Below are 23,197 nucleotides of genomic sequence, written 5' to 3'. Positions count from 1 at the left end.
ATTTTTTGTGACTTGTTTTTTCTGCTTAACTGTATGTAAAATTTATGTATATTATTGTGTAAAGCTGTAGTATTTCATTTTTTATTGCTGTACACTATCTCACTGTATTTATTTACCCATTTCCCCAACAATGGGCATTTACATTATTTCCAGTTTTCTGTTATTTATATGCTTCTATTAGCATTCTCTATGGTCTAAATAGAGGGCTGGAATTGCTGGGTTATATTGTAGGAATGTGTTTAATTTTATCATGCAATTCCAAAATGTTTTCCTTTGCAATTTATACTTTTACTGTCAATATATGAATCTTTCTCTTGCTTCACATCTTTTCTAGTGTTTGGTATTGTCAAGCTAACTTTTGCTAATCTGGTGGGTATGAAATATCATCTTATTATGGTTTTAATTTTAATTTTTAAAATCATTAATGATAATTGGTATGTTTTAATATATGTATTTTTGTCATTTATGCTTTCTCTTTTGTGAACTGTTTGTGCCTTTGTCCATTTTTCAATTGATTTGTAATCTTTTCTTATTGATTTGTAGGAGTCCTTAATATACTTTAGATACTAATCTTTTGTTAGTATTCAGTTTGTATACCTCACTTTCCAGTTTGTGGCTCATTTTACTGTTTGGTGAATAGATGTGTTTTGTTGAGTAGATGTTCTTACTTTTAATATAGTTGAATTTATGAATCTTTTCCTTTCTGATTTTCACTTTTCACATCTTCTTTAAGAAACTTATCCTTACCCTAATATCATAAAAATATTCTCTGATGTACTGAAACTTTTAAAGTTTAGTTTTTCATTTTAAGTTCTTCATCCATTTAAATTAGAATTGATTTCTTTGTATGGTAGGCTTTATTTTATTTTTCATTTGTCCCAGCAAAGTTTCCTTAGTACATCTTTTTTCTCCACTGATCTGTGGTACCAATTTTGCAATATATCAAGTTTTGTTGTATGTGTGGGTATATTTTGGGGCTTTCTAATTCTGTTCTACTGGGCTACTAGTCTTTTCCTCCAGCAATACCACAGCGTTTTAATTACTCTTGCTTTCTAGCCCTTGTTTGCCAGCAAGGCATGTTTCTTCTCTTCCTTCTCATTCAGAAGTGTTTACTATGTTTGACCATTTGCTCTTCCAGATAATGTTTAGAATAATTTAAAAATATTACAGAAATATTTTTGAGTTTTGATGGGAATTGTGTTAATGTATTTATCAATTTTGGGAAAATTAACATCTTTAATTAGAATACGGTGTTCTTATTTATGAAAATAGTGTTTTTCGGTTTAAGTTTTCTATAATGTCTGTAATGTTTTGTAATACAGTTTTGTATTTGTAATTTGTATTTGTAATAATGTTTTGTAATACAGTTTTGCATATCATTTGTTAGTTTTCCTTCTTTTATAGTTCCTATTTTTCTTTTGCTAACTGTAAATTACACATCTTTTTAAAAATTTGCGTTTTATGTTTGTAGATATTCATTTTTAGTTTCAAAGATATCACTGATTCATACAATGGCAAGCGTTCCTTTATTTTCCCACACTCTGGAATAGTTTGTATAAGATTAGAATGATTCATTTCTTGCTTATTTTGTAGAACATACAAAACCATTTAAGTCTGATGTTTTCTTTATGGTAAAATTTTTAACTAATGAGTCACTATCTTTCCTGATTATTGGGTGATTCAAGTTTTGTATTTCTTCTTGAATTAATTTTGGGAGTTACATGTTTCTAGGAATTTATGTATTTTGCCTAAATATTCAAAATAATAGTCATAAAGTGGTCAATAACATCCTGTCTTTTTAAATGATTGCAGAACCTATAGAAATGCTCTCCTTTTCATTCCTGATATTGGTTATTGGCATCTTCTCTCATCTTACCAGCAGCTTCTCAGTTGTATTAGTTTTTGAACAAAAAAAGAAAACAATCGCCCTGACTGGCATAGCTCAGTGGATTGAGCACGGGCTGTGAACCAAAGTGTCACAGGTTCGATTCCCAGTCAGGGTACATGCCTGGGTTGCAGACCATGGCCCCCAGCAACCGCACATTGATGTTTCTCTCTCTCTCTCTTTCTCCCTCCCTTTCCTCTCTGAAAATAAATAAATAAAATCTTAAAAAAAGAAAACAATTTCAGTTTATTATCTTTATACTTTCTATTGCGTTGTAGATTTTTTTTATCATTGATTTCTACTCTTATTTCTATTAGTTCCTTCCTTCTTTTTGGGGGGGGTTCATTTGCTTTTCTCTTTCTAACTTTCTAAGTTAAATGTTCAGTCTATTACTTTGCAAACTTCGTCTCTAGCAAGAGAAGTGAGGTGACAGTCTTCCCCTGATGCTGCTTTACTATCGATATCCCACCAGTTCAGATGACTTATTTTCATGATCACTCAGTTCTAAAGCTTACTGTTTCTTAGTTTGATTTTTTTCTCTGAATCATGTGTTAGAATTATCACCCACTAATTTTCAAAAGTAGGGTGTCTCCTTCATTACTTTTTCATTATTGATTTCTAATTTAACTGTTAGAGAACCTGGGCTGTATGATACAGATTCTTTGAATTTTGTTGAGATTTTTTCTATAGGCTGTTGTGTGATCCATTTTTATAAACATTCCCTGTGTTAAAAAGAATGTGTTTTCAGTATATTGTATATGTCCATTAGATCAAGCTTGTTAATTGTGCTTGTCAAATCTTTTAGGCTCCTTACTGATTTATTATCTATTTGATCTATCAATTTTAGGGAAATGTGTGAAAATGCCCCTCTGTGATTTTGGATGTGATAATTTTTCTTATAGTTTTCACAATTTCCTTTTCACATATTTCAAAATTATGCTATTAGGAGCACACATATTTAGAATTACATTTTCCTGGTAAATTGAACATTTTTATTAATATATAGTCATCCTCTTTATTTGTGTTAAGGCTTTTTGTCTTGAAGTCTAGTTTTCTGATATTCAATACAGCCACTCTTGCTTTCTTTTGCAGAGTATTAATCAGTATGTCTTTACCCATTATATTACTTGGAGTCTTCTTCTTCTGCCCTTATAGTTTTTAGGGTTTTCTCTTATAAATAGTTTACAATTGAATTTTAAAAAATATAATCTAAAACCCTTTGATTTTTCACTGAAGAGCATAAATTATTTATGTGGATTGTGATTATTGTTAAATTAGATTCATTTATACCATCTTAGTTTTTGCTTTCTATTTGTTCATTTTGTTTTCTACCTTTCTTTCTTGCCTTCTTTTATTTGATTTTTCCCCCTCTTCTCACTTCTTTCTTTTTTTCCCTCACTTTATTCCCATTTGGAAGCTATATACTTCATTTCTATTGTAAGTAGAGACTTTAGAAATCACATCTCACATACTCATCCTAATAAACTCAAAGTTAACCAATACCTTATATAAGAACACTAGGGGCCCATGTTTTGTCTCCTGTCCCGCATGCACTCACTGCTTATTAAAATACACTGTCTAGAAAAACAGGTATTGGCTGAGACTCTCAGACAAACACTAAGTAGGCTCCAGAATTTCCTTACCCCTATAGATTCTCACTTTATCATTTTTCACCTCTAAGGAATTCCTTTACTTTGCCTCCTGCTCAGCCATGTATCAAAGAAAAAAAATTACTATTTTATGTAACAATTAACTTGGGGAAAAGGAGTGTATGTGTGAACTTCTGGTCTACTACATTGGCAGAGCTCTCTTCTCCTACCTAATCCTTCAGTTCCTGCCCTGTGGACTGGACACTTCATTATTCCTAAGCCCTTAGTTGCCTCAGGATGCCATCTAAGTGCTCCCTAATCCAACCCACATTTTTAAAACTGCCAAGGTTTCCCCTACCTATGCCCTCAAACATCTTGCCCTGGAATAGAATTGAACTTATATCTATTCATTCATGTTTTACACAACACATGCCAATGAGGCAAAAAGAAAAGTTCAAAATAAAGCTCAGTTAGGAACCTTGACAGTTAATGGTTCCAATACCTGTCAGCAAATATCCCCAAAAAGATGTATTAAGCTGCCAAGAGCTATCAAGCCCTTCACCCTTGTTGAGGGTGCTTCTTCTTCTTCTTCTTCTCTGATTTTTCTTCTTAGATGAGTAAAACATGTTTTCTGTTAACCCAGTATCTCAGAAAGAGTGGGAGCTCACTATTAACATAAAACCTTCCATAGGCAGGCTGGAGCTAAGGTCAACAAATGTTCAGAAGGTTCAATTCAATTCAACTGGCTAAATACTTGTATTCCTACAATATCGTAGGCAATAGGCTAAGGACTGTGGCAGAGAAAAAGGTAAAAAATATGTAGTCTCTACTCTCAAAAGCTTATTCTGCAATAGAGGCAGAGAAAATGTGTCCACAAGTCATACTACAGTCAATGTATGGAGTGCTACCAGAGAAGGCCGGAGAAATTGTGGATAATCACTCCTGTAGTTAAATGACCACCTGTCACATCTAGACTGGATCCCCTTGCTGGGTGCTCTCCATGCTTCCCTTATCATCATCTTCACCATACTTTGTTATAATTGTTTCACACCTGTTTTTCCCACTGTATTGTAAACTCCCTGAAGGCAGGGCCTGTGCTTTTTTCCCCACCCTGTCACCAATGCCTACAACATAGCAACAAATAAAAGATGAATGCATGTTTGTAGAGTGAATGAATGAAATCAGCAAATTTTATGAATAAACTGGGCATGGAGGGTTCTCTCAAGAGTATTTGTCAGGAGTATTTGTAGTAAACAGAACACTACATGAAAGTAACTTGGAGAATTTAACGAAAGGATCATTCACAAAGAGTAATTAGGGTTTAATAAGACCAATAAGGGATGATGAAGTGCCCCAAGGCCAGCAACAAGGATGGCCTTTACCACCAGTAGCTCTAAAGGGGCACAGAAGACAGCAGCTCTAACTGCAGTTATAGCTCTAGGAGAGGGTCACCAGAGGAGCTGCAGTGTCTATGGAATCCAGGGAATCAGTCCCCAGTGTGCCTCTCATAGCCTACGGGGCCTCCCCTGGGCCAAACCCAGTCGTAAGCCAGAGGGCAAGTGTAACTTGTTAACCAAGTCCATAACAGCCTCCAGGGGCACAGTATAGGGTGAGAAAGGCGAGGAATGATTCAAAGTGGCGAAACAGAATGTCCAGCACAAGTACCTGGGATGACAGCAGACAGAGATGGGACACAGACATGCCAGGTGAAGAACGTCTGTGAGCATTCCGGTTTGGATGATGTGGGAGGTAACTTGGGTTAATTATTAGCAGATAGAGTTGAATACAGACTAAACATAAATATAAATGGGGGGCCATGAGGTTCGATGGGCAGGAAGGTGGGGAGACTGGAACTGGTCCTTAGGAAAATGCTCCAGAAAAATGCGGAGGACCGTGGAGGTGAGAAGACAGCTGGGAAAGACAGTCGGAGGTACAGGTGACAAAGGCCAGGGCCAAATGACGACATCCCGGACTCTGTAATTCTCTGGAAAACATGTGGGTGAAGAAAGTCACACTTCTTAATGGAAAGGCCAGAAGTCCATATTAAAACTAGAAGACTCTTTACACCATGAGCTCACAGCACACCCAGGAGAGACAAATCTGGGTGTTTACTTTGATAGTAGCTGAAAGCATTTAAACAGAGGCCATGACATTTTTAGAATTAGTTGAAGGTAGGTGGGGAGCATACGCTCCCTGGATCACACAGATTATCAGGTGGATGTCAAATTCATATATAAGTCAAGGACAAAGTCAAGGAGTTCAAAGAATGGAAGTCATGGAGGGTGGATGGAAGATGAATCAGAATTGTCGAGGTCAAGAGACAGACACGAAAGGACATTTAACTCCAGCAGACAGAGAGGGTGTCTTGCTTGGGGCTATTTTTTTCCCATTCCAAGCTTCTTCAAGACACTGCCTGTTGGCTGACGGAAAAGTCTCCAAATTCCATATTGAAAAAACAGAGACAAGAAATACTTGTGCATGCCCTCTTCAGGCCTCTGAAATTCCCTTTCTGTTTCAGGCTGAAAGAACTTGACTGCCAGATGGGTGGGAATTTGGCTGCCTCCCTTTAGAGCTAGTGACTTAAGGAAATCATTTCCTCAGAGATTGTCTCAGTTCCCAGGAACTACTGGGAACTAAAACAACTCCAGAAAACCCAATACTACCAACGAGAATGCTGATAACCACAGGAGATCTGCGGGTGGGCCTGCTGGCTGTTTTGTAGCTTTGTCTCTGCTATTCCAGGGAGACATTTTATCAGTGACAGCTACTGATCTCAAAGACCAGCACTGAGGGAGAGCCTGCATTTCAGTTTCTGAGAGCACCTGACGTCCAGGGTAGGGGAATGTTAACTACCCCTGGGGATAAGCCGCACAGTGTCTTTTGACAGGTATATGAGCTCTGAACAGGGAACCATCCAATGCTTTTTAGAAATAGAAAGCTGGCAAGAAGGAGCCTGCTCTGAAGGCCCCAGTTCACCCCCTGGAAACAAACTGCAGCATTATTAGGGCAGTTCATGGTTAGAGAAGTCTTCCTCAGGGAGGTTTAGAATTTCAGGATGTGAAGACGTATCCTTAGTGTGTCAGCCAAGACAAAGCTGGACCTGGGCAAGGAGATACAGCTGAGAGAACATGGGGGTTAGAGTCCCACAGACTTGGGTTCAAATTCAAACTCTTCTGGGTGACTTTGGGAAAATTATGCAAGGCCACTTAGCCTTAGTTTCCTCACTCACGAAACAGGGCTAATGATACCCGACTTTCAAGATGCTGGTGAGGATTAGTAGACACTCAATTTCTTTATTATAGATGTTCTATAACCACAAAGACAACCAGTTAAACACAACTTGAAGGACTTGAAATTCTGACTGACCAAATCAAAGTTCTGGTGATCGTTCTCAAGATGGGACAGTTGGATTGTGAAGTCTATTCGGTATGACCCCCTTTCGACCTTGGTTTGGATTATTTTTCTTTCTCCTTCCCTACCCCCTTCCTCCCTCTCCTCTCTAAATCTTTTTTTGTAAACATTCATCTCCGAAAATATTTTCCAGCTGTGTGACTGGGTGACGATGGTGCAAAGAATACTGTAAGAAATGTCCAACAGGCCCCGTGCTGCTTGCAGCAGAGTCCCATCAGCACGGAGAGATCGCAGGAATGACCGGTCTGTGCAGGACATGGGAATGAGACTGAATCCCTGCTGATTCCTGCAGAGATGGCTGGGTAAATACAAAAAGATTCTCCCAGCCCCCTGCTATTGTAGGTTGACTCTCATTCATATAATCAGTGGGTTTTCATGTACACAAATTAAGCAATTTGTGTTATGTGAAGTTTGGGGAGGCTATTGGAAAGCCTTGAAAGTTTACATTCAAGTCTGTTATTTCAGTGCCTCCATTGGCTGCTGCACTGTTGCATAAAGAATACACTCATAGGCAAGCAGCTGTGGAAAATCCATTTCTCCTTTATAAACAGATCTTGAACAGTCTGGGGTATGCAATTTAATTGCAATGGAATGTATTACAGACATCCCCCCCCCCATCATAATAATTATGGACTTAAAGAAGAACAGTATGGTCTTAACTTATACCCTGCAAGAAACTTAGTCTCCCCAGAATCTATAAAATCTAAAAATGCATTTAAAATATAATTAAAATTATTATTTCTTTCAGCAACATCATCAAGTTAAAAAGCGTCATTACCAAAGCAATTAGAAAATCAATTCATGGAATTTGTACACATTTAATCTCCTTTCAAAAGGGGCAGTTTTATCCTGACTGTATTATATCTCATTGAAAATTAGAGGGAGAAGCAGTTAATAGCTTCATAATCCATAGCTCTCCAGAAGACAAAGAAACTTATAAGAAGGAAAAGAAAAAAACAGGGAAACAAAGGAAAGGAAATGGAAAACATCCCTGATGAAAACTCTGGAAAAGGATTATAGTTTTAATTTCTAAACTCTCAACCTATCCAAGCATTTCCAAACCTGTGCTAAAAGTTTCAGGTGTGGCACAAAGCCCCTGAATGTGGTATCTGTTTGGAAAACTTGGGGAAGTTGCTGGGATAATATTGACTGCGTAGTCAAGGTCAATACCAACATACCTGGAGGGCCTCCAGGTCACAGGCACCTAAACTTTGTGATAGTGATTCATCTCTCCATAAAGGTGAAGAAGTGTGTGGCAGTAGTAAGACCAGTTAATCACTATTATGTGAAGTTGGTGCCACAGGCTCTCCAAATGTGGAAATAGCAAGAACACTAGTTGTTGAATACTTCCTGTGTGCCTACAGCTTTTTTGGAGGTTATTTCATTTACTTCTCCCAGTGACCCTGTGAGAAAATGATCCAGTATCATTAACAAGTGGAAAATAGATTAAGCAACTTGTCTGAAGCTGTACAGCAGGAGGTGGGAGAGATAGGATTCAAACCCAGGTGTGTCTGATCTAAAAACTATGCTCTTACCCAGGTTTCTGTGCTTTCTTTCACCACCCTATCCTCCCCGGCAGAAACCATTTGCATGACTCACTCCATTTACCCATCTAGTCCCCCATCTCCATGTCTACTTCATTGCCAGGAGATGCAAATTCGAGTCGCAGGTACCTTGGGCCATGGAAGGGAGTGAAGACTAAATTATGTTCACACAGCGGGCTTGGGCAGCCTGGGATTACCTATCAGAAGAGGAACAGCAGAGCAGAGCCCCACCTGGAACAGCACCAAGTCCCCGCCACTGGCTGGGCTCCACTCTGCAGGGGCTGGCAATCCTCCTGGGAGTTGCTGGCCATTCTAAGACCCACTCCTCTCTCTGATAGCTTGGTATCCCCGTTATTCAGCTTTTTCTTTTTCATACAAATTCTTACTGCCTAAAACTATATTATTCTTATAATGGTTTTATTATTTTCTGCCTGTCTTTCCCATTAAAATGTAAGCTCCTGAAGAGCAGGGACTTTGTCACCCCAACCCCCAGTAGCCTGGCACATAGTAGAGGCTCAATAAATATTTGTTGAATCAATTTGTTGGATAAATAAAAGAATTAACTACCTAATGGGGAAAAGCAAAGATGAATATTGGCTTCATCCTCCCTCTCTACAGCAACCTCTGGTAAGTCCTGCTTTCTGGAGATTCTCGTCTGTGCTCTTGCCTTGGGGAATGACAAGTGGGTTCTTGGTTACAAAAAAATGGGATAGCTCATACATAGCTGAGATCCAAACGCTCTATTAGTTCCTATGCTGTATGTTCCCACATCTTTCACCACTGTTCCGGAAATTATCCACAACTTGAAAATAAGGCAAAAAAGGTGGGTAGCATATCCTTTCAAAGTCATTCAGGGGCAAAGTCCACCCAAAGATTATCTAGAGGATGGTCTTAGGTTGACTCACAGCGTACTATTGATTAATGGTTCCAGACTTAGTGAAGTAGAATGTGAACTCATAGGTTTTTATCTAGTAGACCTGAAAATGATTTCTCTCCCGTAGAACAGATAATCCCAAAGTTTAGCTTATTTTCCTGTAAGGCATTAACCAGTTTTATCTAACCTAGAAATCTTATCCTAGTATTTCTTTATTAAATTACATAAACTTAATTTCTCAGATTCTCTGTAAATTGGTGTTAATGTCTGAATCCATCATTAATTAATTGAATTATTGATTTGGCATGTATATCTTTTATCTTTTTATCTTTACATGAAAATCATGACTTCACCTTTTAGAAAGTTATAATTTAATACCACCCACCTGCAAACCTTAAAAGGTTTCATCCTTCTTTTGAAAAGTTAAGTGACTCACAAGGTCACCCTCTATGGTCTTATTTATGATTACCCTAACAAACAAGAGCACTGAGCAGATTAGTCACCAAGGTAAGAGCTGGTTTCCTGCCTTCTCCTTGGGTGGTAGTGGGTGCTTTTCAAATAGAAGGAGGATCTGGGGTGGGGCGGGCAATAAATATCAATTTTGTGCACACACATAGACACTTATGCCCGATACATATACCTATAAATGTATGTGTATGTGTCTGTAAGTGTATATATCTAGAAAAATAAATATATAAATCTGTGTCTTTGTGTGTATAATATTAGGTTTGTCCTCAACACCAACTCACCCCATAATATCCTTCTTTCTCTCCTGACTCCATTTACACCTTCCAGAAGTCATAATTTTATGTTTTAGAAAGTTACAATTTAATAGCAGCCATACAAACCTTAAAAGAGCAATCACATCCATGTGTGATAGGGCCCGTATCTTTGAGTACATAATTTCATGGGTGAGCATGTGTGTTCCCAGCTTCATATAGAGCTATTAAGAAACACCCACACGACTCTCTCCTTCTACCTGGTTCTGCAACACAAACTGATATTGACACTTTTTCTGAGAGGGGTACTTTGGAATCTTACTCGTCTATATATCAGCCTCAATTTATTATTCTTTCCATGTTCATACAGAACTTAATGCCCACTCTTCCTCCATGGCCTGATATTAATAAAGTTCCCACCTATCTGAGGCAGTGTGACTTCTTGTTGATGCCTTCCTGCATTTCTCACCACACCTCGGGGATGACACTCACTAGAAAACTCGAGTGAAAACTGTTTTTGACAGAGTACACTGTGAGAACATTTAAGGCACATGGGTCTTTGGCCTGAAAAGACTTGAAAGATTGTTTCCAGTGTGGAGTCTCTAATGAAATCCTTAAAATCACCATGGTTTTTAAATAATTGTTTTTAAATGAATAGGTGTTGATTTCTGGCTCCAGATACCAAAAGGTTACAAAGCCGTGGTGCAGTAGAAGGCATGTGTTAGGAGATATAAACCTCCCATTCTTTCACAAAACAGAGACAAAAAAATGGACAAGTTGGACATATCGCTTGGTCAGTCTACCCTCTTCCTACTCCCCATACTGAGTAGTGATGATTCTGCTGAGCTGGTTGGCAGAAGTATTGCAGGAATACCTGGGTCACACAGTAGGGCTCCAGTTCCTATTTTGCCACCACTGTTAAATGATTATGGCTCTTTTGGCCAGTTAGTTGACAGGGATAATGTTCATTCATAAATGAGGTCACGAGGCTGACTCAATGAACCTCTGATCACGTCTACATGTCCAGGCTGATGGATTTGTGAAATCCAAGGTTGATTTTTAAGCACTTAAGCACATAGTTTATAGGGAAAAGAGATCATAGCTTATATCTTTATATCCAACCTTTATAATCTTTAAAAATGTAAAAAAAATGTTGTAAGCAAGCAGAAGGAAGGTACTTGACTCAAAGAAACTTTGATTAAACTGTACTGACAGTCAAAAAGGTCGAGCTTTCGTGGGGTTGCAGGGAAGGCTTGGCTGTGGACCGGAAACTGACCGGCTGTGAGACAGAGAACAGGAATGGGCGTTTCTCTACAAGCGGCCCTCCTGAGGACCCGCAGCATTTGGTGAGTCTTCAGGACCTGCAAAGCCTCTTCCAGTTAGCTGTGGGTCTCCGTTAAGCCTCCAATAAGTGGGGCTCGTTAAAACCACCCCTTTGACGGGATCTAGTATAAATTCACAGCTGATTAAGCCACAATGGGCTATAAATTAAAAGGAGGCTATTATTTTCAGGGGTAGAACTGTGGGCTGGACGGTTCAAGAGTGTGCACGAAGGTATGCTTGTTTCATTTTTGGATACCAGAGTGTCAAGGTCAAATTATACCACAAAAAATAGGGAATGAATAATATTGAAGAAATGTTACTACTACAAAAATCCCATCTGAAAAGACAGTATCAAGAAAATAGTGAAACTTAAGTACTGATAAGTAGCACACATCATGTCCAGAAACCAGGGGGATGGCGTCCTGTGAACCAATTTAGAGGCAGCTCAGGACAGTGAGGAAAAGTGACCTGGGAGTGAGAGCCTCTGCATTCCTGTCTGTTCTCCACGTTTGCTTATGTGTCTGTCAGACAGCATGGATTTATCCAAAATGAGCGTGTCCATGATGTGCATAAGGCATCTGGTTACAAAAAGATGACAAACTACTTGGCTAATGCTGCAAAATAATTAGTAAAGATTTCTCCAGCTCAGCTTCTGAGGAAAGACTACAAGGACAACAGAAACGTGGTGAGTAATCCTTGCCTCAAACCCTACTTCTCAAAAGTGAAGCAAAGTTAGATGTGGCCCTGGCCAGTGTGGCTCAGTGGGTTGGGCATTGTCCTGCACACTGAAAGGTCGCCTGTTTGTTTCCCATTCAGGGCACACGCCTGGGTTGCAGGTTTAATCCTCAGTTGGGGCATATTTCGAGGTGTTTTGATCCCTCTTTTTCTCCCTCCCTTCTCCTCTCCCTAAAAATAAATAAATAAAAACATTAAGAAAAAAGTTAGATGTGGACAATGGGAAAAAATTTAGTGAATGTCGGCTCAGTTTTTCTAAAATGCTTTCATTGTATTTATGCAAATAGGCTTTTCCTTTCTTAGTCACCTGGCAGGTTTCCACTTAGCAGCTACATGCATCCTCTTTAATTGACTAAAGGGATGCAATTTTTTTACACTAAACTTCTAAACTATAACTTTCTTAAAATTGTTACACAGCAGGGGAAAAGAGCTAAACACGAAAAGCTCAGTGAATTCCAAAACAAAGGAAATAAATATATAAGAAGGAACCTGGGAAATGAATATGCTTTTCATGCAGACACATCTCACTTATACTAAAGCATCAGCTCAAGGAGTACCCAACAAATACAATGCTCGTGAAAAGATCCTGGCCCCTGGCAATCCATTCATTGGGATGACAAAGCTGAGATGCAGATTTAAAATTTAAATGTAGCTCAATACCCCAAGCTATTATGGTTGACCCTCATTAATGTAATTTTTAGGACAATCCTTGTAATAAAGAAACAGTGATTATTCTCAGTAGCCACCCAAAATATAATTACAGTACATTTGATTAAATGCTTCTGTGGTGAGATAAACTGCAATTTACACATTTCTGTGTGTTCTCTAAAAAAAAAAGGCTGATGATGATAAAGGAGGCTAATGCTATTTTGTGGGGTAACATGTCATTAGCTGTTCCATCATTAATACTCCAACTACAGAATTATGGGGTAAAGTAAATGGTGCTTGAGATTCGCTGCTACAGACCCTGAAATAGTTTCCAGTGCAGAGCTTATAACCACCAGGAGCCCTGCTGTTTTACTTCCCGACTTATTTTTCTTAAAGGCTTTAGAACTCTTGACAAAAGGTGGGGAAGAAAGTATACTGTCCTTTACTAACCAATTACACTGACAAGAAGACCTTATTATGAAGGACATGGAACAGGAAACATGAATTACCCATATTTTGCTGTGTATAATGCTCACTCACGTTTTTGTGCACATTATACATGGGATTATGTAAGCCATTATTATGCCCATGGTATGAAATCATTATACCCATGTATAATGCTCATCCTTATTTTTCCCTAAAAACTTTGGGCAAAATAGTGCATACATGGCAAAATATGGTATTTCTTGTTTAATTCCATTACAGCTGAGAAATAATTGTCCAGTTGCTTTAAATAGGTTAAAGACTGATCACAGCCACATTTGCAGTGTCTTAACCTTGTACTCATTGCTGCTTAGCAAGGCAGCCACTAGGGATTCTTTCAAACATGACATGTATACAAGTCTTTTCAAAAGGAGGCCACATTCGTTCGGCTGATATCTCCTGAGCTCCTACTAAGAGCCAAGTACCTAGCCAGACAGTGGGCAAGCAATGGTGGGCATAACTTACAGCTGTCTGCTCTCATGGAATTTCATGGAACTTTCCAATCTCATAGGGTACATCTGTACTGAAATGAGGTTGACTGGCAAACAAAAGATGACATCTGAAACTGCTTGGGACTCCAGAGAGGAAGCTCCTCAAGTTTCTGATTTTTACGTAGTAAAGATTGTTCCTGTGAGCGGGCTAGAGAATGGTGCAGGCTGCTTCACACTGGGTGTGCTACAGAGACTGGGGAAGAGCACTCCTTACTGTCTCTGAGGTATCGGTGATGCACAACGAACTATCATTTAATGATCAAAAAGTTTACAAAAATCATAACCATCTTCATAGCCAGGATTTACCAAGTATTTTCTGTGTGCCCTGGACTTATTATTATCCTCACTTTACAGATGAGTAAACTTAGGCTTAAAGGTTGTGATAATGATTATAAGCAAAAAATTCTGGTAAGAGGATCTGTAGACTTTACCTTGTGATAATTCATCCCTTCATCTTTTTTATTTTTAAATTAAATCTGTATTTATTCTGTATCTTGTTATCTTAACATTGTGGTTTACAAATTTTTCATTGACTTTATTGGGGGTGATGCTGGTTAATAAAATGATATAGGTTTCAGGTGTGCATTTCTGCAGTATATCATCTGTATATTGTATTTATTGTATGTTCCCCTCCCCAAATCAAGTCTCCTTCTGTCACCATTTATCCCCCTTTTATTCTCTTCCAATCCCTGCACCCCCTTTCCCTCTGGTAATCACCATACTGTTATCTGCTTTGATGAGGTTTTTTAAAAAATTTAATCTCTTCACTTTTTCACCCATCCCCCGACTCCTCCCCCCTCTAACAGCTGTCAGTCTGTTTTCCGTATCTACAAGTCTGTTTCTATTTTGTATTTTGTTTATTTTGTTCACTAGATTCCACATATAAGTAAAATTACGTGGTATTTGTCTTTTTCTGACTGGCTTATTTTCACAGCACAATACTCTCCAGGTCCATCCATGCTGTTGCAAAAGGTAAGGTTTCCTTCTTTTTATGGCTGGGTAGTATTCCACTGTGTGAATGTACCACAGCTTTGAAGTCCACAGCAGTGGAGAGTCTTGGGCTCACAGAGTGGAATGAAAGGGCAGTTCTATGAACCTGCCATCCTCAGATGACCCATGCCAACACCACCACCCACTTTTTCTTTCCAGGGAACTTCTCACATGAAGCTTTGCCTTTTGAAGTTCCTTCTGTTAGATTTCATAATAAAATGTCTGACTTGTATATTTCCAAAATTATATCCTTCCCTTGCTTCTAATTCGACCTCACATGCTTGGTGACAGGCATCTAATCCCACTCTGCTGGTAGAGGGTGAGCCCCACCCTGCCCGTGGTCAGAAGGCTACTGTCCCTCCAAACTTCCAGGATCGCTTCTCTCTGTAGAGAGATGCCTCATTCCCTTGCAAGTGTTTTTTTTTTTTCTTTTCACAGAAATCAGGCTTGGGGAAGAACTTTTCTAGTCAAACCCCCATCTAATGTTTAAATCACTTTGTAAGATTTCTAACATAGGGTTGTTTGGCCTTCTCTTGAATGCTTCTATTGACAGGAGACTCAAGACTTCCTGAGTCCTGGGCCCCTGTCCTTGAGGAGGCCCAACTAGGGGAGCTAGCATATGCACAGTGAGAGCTAAAAAAATGAGATCCAAAGTTCTGTAAGAGCTTAGGGGACAGCAAAGTCAATTCCAATTGCGATGCCCAATTGGACCAAGACAACCCGTACATTACTATAGGATCTCATTGTAATGCATCACCAAGGCGAAGAGCTAGATAATAGTAAGTACTAATATCCTTATGAGACAAAACAATCAGCTTCTTTTTATACATAATTTACATACTATAAATTATACCCATTTTAAGTGCACATGGGGCAAGTTTTGACAAATGTACACACACGTGTAGGTAGAATGTTTTCATCACTCCTAGAAAGGTTCTCTTGTACTCCGTGTTAGTTCATCCTTCCCACCTTTAGCCTCAGGCAACCAGAGATTTGCTTCCTGTGACGGTAGATTAGATTTGCCTTTCCTAGGATTTCACATGAATGGATGCACACACTATATAGTGTTTTGGGTTTGGCTTCTTTCATTTCAGCATAATGATTTTGGAAATCATCCATACCTCTGCATTATTTGTTCTTCTTTTTTAATTTTATTGAGTGCATGGTCAAGTCTTATCTTGATTTTAATTTGCATTTCCATGATGACTAATAAAGTTAAGCACTTTTCATGTAATTATTAGGCTTTCAGGTATTTTCTTTGTGAATGTAGTGTTTGTTAAAATGATTTGCTCATTTTTATTGACTTACAGGTCATCTGTCAGATATATGTATAATGAATAGTTTCTCATCCATGGCTTAGCTTTCAGTTTTTAACAATGTCTTCTAAAGAGCAGACACTTTTAATTTTGAGGAAGTCCAATTTATCAATATTTTGTTTGATTATTTTTTTTGTAATCTAAAAAAATCTTTGCCTAACCTGAGATCAAAGATTTTCTCTTATATATTCTTCTAGAATTATTGTAGTTTTAGATTTTACATTTAGGTTTATGATCTATTTTGACTGCATTTTTGTGTATGGTGTGAGGTAAGGGTTGAAATTTATTCTTTTCCCTTAAAGGCACCTTTTCCTTTCATTACTATTGGTCTTAAAGACAGTTCTTTCTTTTTTATTTATTTTTTTTATTTTAAAGATTTTATTTATTTATCCCCAGAGAGGGAAGGGAGAGAGAAAGAGAGAGAGAGAGAAACATCAATGTGCAGTTGCTGGGGGTCATGGCCTGCAACCCAGGCATGTACCTACCCTGACTGGGAATCGAACCTGCGACACTTTGGTTCGCAGCCCGCGCTCAGTCCACTGAGCTACGCCAGCCAGGGCAAGACAGTCCTTTCTTTATAAAAGAACCTTGCACTTTTGTAAAAATTATGTGACCATATATGTATAGATCTATTTTTGATTCTCTATTCTGTTCTATTGATCTTTTTTTTATTGTTATACCAATATACCGTACCACTTTGATTGTTGTGGATAAGGCATTTTAAAATCAGGTAAAGTCAGCCCTCCACTTTTCCCTTCTTTTTCCAAATGGTTCTGAATATTCTAGGCCCATTGCATTTCTACATAGATTGTAGAATCAGCTTATCATTTTACATAATAAACTTTCCTGGACTGGGTAGACGCTATGTATTCATTTTTTCGGCATATATAGCTTACATGTATTGTATTTTGTGAAATTTATTCCTGAGTATTTAATGTTCTTTGTTGCTATTTTTATATTTTGTTTTCTGGTTGTTGTTAATGTATAGAAATACAATCAATTGTTGTATATTGTGACCCTGCTAAATTTGCTTATTAGTGCTAGCAGCATATTTTTTTTTTGTAGCCTTTTAGGATTTTCTATGTATATAATTCATGTTATTTATTCATAAGAATAGTTTTATTCCTTCCTTTCTCATCTATCTTTTAATTTTTTTCCTTGCCTAATTGTACCAGGTGGAACTTGCAGTATTACGTTGACCAGAAGTTGTGGGAATGGGTATGCTTGCCTTATTCCACATCTTAGCAGGAAAGCATTCACACTCATCATTAAGTATTATTTTGGCTGCAGGTTTTTCACAGCTGCCTCTTGTCAGGTCGAGGAAGCTCCCTACTATTCTCAGTTTACCAAGAGTATTTACTTACTTACTTACTTATTTATTTATTTATTTATTTATTATATCACGAATGGGTACTGAATTTTTTCAATGCTTTTTGTGCATCTCCTGAAATTGTTACAGTTTTCTCTTTCATTTTGTTAGTAAATGATATTATTTTATTTTAAAATATTAAACCAACCTTAAATTTCTAAGGTAAATACAAATTAGACATACTCTATTATACTTTCTACACATTGCTGTATTAAATTTATTAATATTTTGTTAAAGGTTTTATATTGATATTCATTAAGGATATTGGTCTGTAGTTTTCTTACGTTTATCTGGTTTTTGTTTTGGTATTTATATTGGCCTCATAAAATAAACGGAGTATTTCTCTTCTCCTTTTTTTAAAAAAGTATGTATCATATTGATATTATTTATCCCTTAAATGTTTGATAAAATGAACTAGATAACCTCCTGGCCTTTGAGTTTTCATTGAATATAGGTTTTAATTTATAAATTCAATCCATTTGATTAATAGGGCTATTTAGGTCTTTTAATTTCTTCTTGAATGAATGTTGGTAATTTGCGTTTTTTAAGGAATCTGTGTCATCTAAGTTGTCAATTGTATTGGCGTATGTTTGTTTATAATAGTCCCTTACTACCCTATCAATGACATGACCTGTAGTGATGTCCCCTATTCACTCCTGATATTGAAAATTCACATCATTTTTTTTCTTGATCAATCCACTAGAAGTTTATCAATTTTATAGATTTTTTTGATAAATCCAGTTATAAGATTCATTGATTTTTCTCTGTGGTTTGTTGTTTTCTATTTCATTGATTTCTACTCTTTCTTATTTCCTTCCTTCAATTTAGTCAATTTCTTTCTTTTTTTTTAGTTTCTTACTGTGGATGTTAGATCACTGATTTTAGAACTTTCTTATTTTCTAATATAAAAGCATTCAACACTCTTAATTTTCATCTAAGCACTACTTTAGCTTCATCCCATTTTGATATGTTGTGATTTTATTATAAAAAAGATTCAAAATAATGTCTAATTTTCTTTTTATTTCTTCTTTGATCTATGTGTGCTGTTTAATTTTCATATATTAGGGGATTTTCTAGATATCTTTTTGCTTTTGACTTTTTTAATTCCACCGTGGTCAGAAAACATTCTTCATACAAGTTCCATCCTTTTAAATTTATTGAGACAGTTTTTATGGCAAAGCTCACACTATCATGGTGAATGTTTCATAGTGAGAAAAGAGAATGTGCATTCTGCTATTGTTGAATGCAGTATTCTATATCAATTGGATCGAGTTGGTTAATAGCATTATTTGAGTCTTCCATATCCATACTGACTTCTTATCTACTTGTTTTACCAATTATTAGAACTGAGTGTTAAAATCTCCAAACCCAACTTTGAATTTGTCTGTTCTTTCAATTTTGTCAGTTTATTTCTTCATGTATTTTTGAAGCTCTGTAATTGAGTGTATTCACATTTAAGATTTCTATGTCTTACTGATGAATAGACTATTTTATCATTCTAAATGTCACTTCTCCTTTATAACAATATTCTTTATTTTGATGCCTACTTTTATAGATAGTATAATTCCTATAGTCTTTACATGTTTATAATTTACTATATATCTTTATCCATCCATTTACTTCCAACCTATTGTGCCTTTCTATTTAAAGTGTGTTTTTACAAATAGCATGTAACTGAGTCTTGTTTTTTTTAATTTGACAACCTCTGCCTTTTAATTGGAGGGTTTAGTCCCTTTACAGTTAATGTAACTATTGAGACACTTGAGTTTCAGTCATCCTGCCATTTGTTTTGTACTGGTTTCTTATATTCTTTGTTCTGTTCCTTCTTCCTTCCTCTTACATAATTGAGTTTTTTTTCAAATTTTGATTGAATAGGTCTGCTTAATTTGTCTGATTTTTTAAAAAGATTTTATTTATTTACTTTTAGAGAGGGAAGGGAGGGAGAAAGAGAGAGAGAGAGAAACATCAGTGTGCGGTTGCTGGGGGCCATGGCTTGCAACCCAGGCATGAGCCCTGATTGGGAATCGAACCTGCTATGCTTTGGTTCGCAGCCTGAGCTCAATCCACTGAGCTACGCTAGCCAGGGCTATAATTGAGTTTTTAAAAGTCAATTTTATCTTCTTTTTTGGCTTATTAGTTGTATCTCTTTTTTTTTTAGTGGTTGCTCTTGCATTTCCAACATGCATTTTAATTTACTATAATCTTATAGCAGATAAAAGATAATCTTTATAACAGACAATCTTTAACTTACTATAATCCTATAATCTTTATATAATTATATAACTTAATCTGATAAGGATATATTTCTTCCATCCTGTCCTTTGTGCTATTGCTTTCATATATTTTACTTCCTCATATTTATACACTCCACAGCATGTTATTATTTTGCTTTAAACAATCAATTATTTTTTAAAGATATTTACAAACAAAAAGAACTTTTCTACTTACTCATATATTTATCAATTTGTACATTCTTCTCTTTTGTGCTGATATATTTTTATCTGGTATCATTTTATTTCAGTTTTATAAACTTCCTCTAACATTTCTTGGAGCACAGGTCTTCTGGAAAAGAATTTGATAACCAAATTTTGTGTAAAAGTTTTTAAATTTCATCCTCATTTTTGAAGGATATTATTCCTAATTATAGAATTCTAGGTTGGCGGGTTTTGGAGTACTTTAAAGATGTCATTCATTGTCTTCTCTGAGAAATTACATTTCCCCCAAAATTCACCAATTATTTTTATCACTTTCCTTTTTATGTGTTTCCTCCCTCAGAAACTTCAAATATATTTCTTTACTGCTAGTTTTCATCAAGTTGATTATAATAATTATCTTGTTATTTATCCTGCTTGGGTTTAATTGGATTTCCTGGATGTGTGAGTTTGTAATTATTACATTTGGGAAAATTTTAGCCATTAATCCATCAATTGTTTTGTGCAGCCATTACTCTGCCATTTTCTGGGACTTTATTTATGCACATATTTGTCTACTTGATATTGTTCCATAGGACACTGAGACACTTCATTTTTATGTCTTTTTTTCCTCTGTCTTCAATATGTTAAATCCTTGAATATATTTATAATAGCTTTTGCGTTTTATCATCACTATCATTCCTGGGCTGTTTCTCTTGACTGAATATTCTCCTTGTTATAGGTCCCATTTTCTTGCTTCTTCTCACATCTAGTAAATTTTTTATTGGATTGTAGGCCTTGTAAATTTTACACTGTTGTCTAGATTTTCTTGTCTTCCTTTAAAAGGATGTTGAATGCTATTTTTGTAGTTAGAGATGTGCTTGATCCTTTCAAGGCTTTAGGTTTTGCTAAGATGAGACTAGAGTTGTCTTGATTCTAGGGTTAGTGGAGCCCTACAATTAAAATGAGGACCTCCTGTGTGGTCTCTGTTGAATACACCACATATGCAAGTTTGCTCCATTTTGGCTGATCAGAAGTCAACATTTTCTTTGCCATATGAACTCTGTTCAGCCTCTAGCTCCCTGATGGCTGGCCTTTACTGAGTCTTAAGGAATTTTACCCTATCCATGCTCAGCTTAATATGCCAAAAAATACTAGAGGGGACCTCTTATACAGATGTCTGGAGCTCTTTTTCTGTGTAACTTCTTCCTCTCTAGTACTCTGTCCTATAAAACATAGCTGCCTTGGACTCCCTGGACTCTATTCTCTGTCTCCACAACTGAGAGAGCACACCGTGCTGCTATATTTGGGTTTCCCCCTCCCTGGACCAAGGCCTGAAATATGCCTCCGGGCAGAAAACTGGGGCTATCCGAGGGGTTATCTTTTGTTTTCTTTATCTCAGGGATCACAGCCTTCAATGTCCTGTTGTCCAATGGATGAGTTAGTTGTTTGGTATATTTTGTCTAGTTTTCTAGTTTTTTTAAATGGCAAAAGACAAGTTTAATAACAGTTTCTCTCTTACAGCCTGATGCAGACATTCTTAGTAACATCTAGAAGATTAAAAAGATGTCATCTTGTGCTTTTGCTCTTATATCCCAGCACCTGACAGTTGCTTTACTTGTCAATATAGCGCAGTAGTTAATAGCACAAATTACAGAGCCAGCATCACTGCATTTAAATCTTGACTCTGCATTCATCAGCTTGTAGCATGGGGAAAGATATTTTACTTCTCTGCGCCTTAATTTTCCCATTTATAACATAGGAATGATCATAATTACATCTGGCTTTTAGGATTGTTTGAGCTTCAATGAGCTAATGAGTTAGTATGCTCTTAGTATATGATAATGTTCAATATGGTAACTATTGTTAATATTATTATGTCTCATCATCAGATGGCTTATTCCCGTAGGACTGATCCTTCATTTTTTTTATTTAATCTTTATTGTATTTTATCCTTCATTTTTTGAAATCTCATGCAGATAATCAGAGTTAGTCAATGAAATCACATAATACTGTCTCATTACTGTTATATTAAAGAATCATGCATCCCATCTTTCCTAGTCAGTCATAAGTAACAAGTAACATTAGGCTCCAAGCCTGAGAACAAAAGACCTTGACAAAAGCCACATCTTAAGATCTAAGGGGATTGATTCTAAGTGCACCCTCCTCTTCATCTCCCCATCCAGGTTGGCAATGAAAAGGCATATGTGCATTGCATTTCTAACAATGAGATTTTATTGGAACTACACTAGTGGCAATAGATCAGTAAAGAAACATGGCAGTGAATCTGCTTGTAAAATGAAGACTCTTTTTATAGAGCAAATGATTGCCCACTAATTTATCTGTGCCATAAATCTGGAGTTTTATATGTAGGGTCTGTAAATGGGCTGCACATGGGCCAATGTTACTTTCAAAGAACAGGCTGGGCCTCGTTAGATGGCTGCTTTCAAACATGAAAGAGCTGCTTCTTTAGGAGGATCCTCCCTGGAGCTTTGAGGGAGTTCTTGGGGACGGGAGGTCCCGATATTTACATGTGTTAGGCAAAGGTTTGCTAACCGCTTGTGTATATGCTTAACCAGCCTGGATATCAGTCATGCGTCCAAGAATCAAATAAGAACTAAAGTTTTAACATAAACAAATACCTTTGGTATTTGCTCTGCAAACCAGCCTATGTGCTACCACTATTCTTCTGTCTCGGGAGTAGCCCTCTCTCATGTTTCTGAGGACCCCTCTCTCCTGGTCCTGGATTGAAATGGCCAGCTGTCAGGTGACCCCAGCTGAGATGTTGGCATGATCTGAAGTTCACGTCTAGTAAATGTTTAATGATAGTCTTCAGAGGATAAAGGGATAAAGAGGCAATTAAGCTCATTCTCCTGACTGGATACTGTGATTAAATTTGATTCTGGTGCCATTACTTGAGCTTTTGATGTAGTGCCCCAGTGCAGGGGTCTGTGTGCCATCACAGATCTACGTAACCCCCCTCTGAGGTGCACGGGAGAACTCATATCGCAGAATAATAACACGTCGGTTATCATCTCTGAATCATCAAACAGCATCCACTTCATGAATAATAATTTGAATTTAAACCATCTTTTCTTCAGAAAACATGAATGCTTTTATTTTGTTATGTATCTTGACACTGTTTATGGGAGGAAACAGAGGCTGGATTTGTATTCTTCTCCTATTAGCGTTTGAGAACCAGAGAACCACAGAGAGTAAATCATTTGCTTGAGATCATACAGTATGACACAGAACCTAAGAAAATCCTGGACCTGGAACACCAATATTGCAGTCTTTCCGCTAGATCAGGGTCAGCAAAGTGTTCTGTAACAGGCTGGAGACTAACTGCTTCTTCAGGTTTGGCTGGCCATCCAGCCTCTGTTGCGACACAACTATTCAACTCTGCTGT

At 37.1% G+C, this 23,197-nt stretch overlaps 1 protein-coding gene across 2 annotated transcripts in view; it reads right to left on the bottom strand.

Moving 5' to 3' along the window:
* CPQ (carboxypeptidase Q) overlaps positions 1-23,197 on the bottom strand; it is a 404,327-nt gene that overhangs the window by 1,649 nt on the left and 379,481 nt on the right. The window lies entirely within an intron of this gene.

This window comes from Phyllostomus discolor, chromosome 7 (assembly GCF_004126475.2).
Source record: "Phyllostomus discolor isolate MPI-MPIP mPhyDis1 chromosome 7, mPhyDis1.pri.v3, whole genome shotgun sequence".
Classification (NCBI taxonomy): domain Eukaryota; kingdom Metazoa; phylum Chordata; class Mammalia; order Chiroptera; family Phyllostomidae; genus Phyllostomus; species Phyllostomus discolor.
Note: the sequence above shows the minus strand (reverse complement) of the source record. Positions and strands in the feature narration are given on the sequence as shown.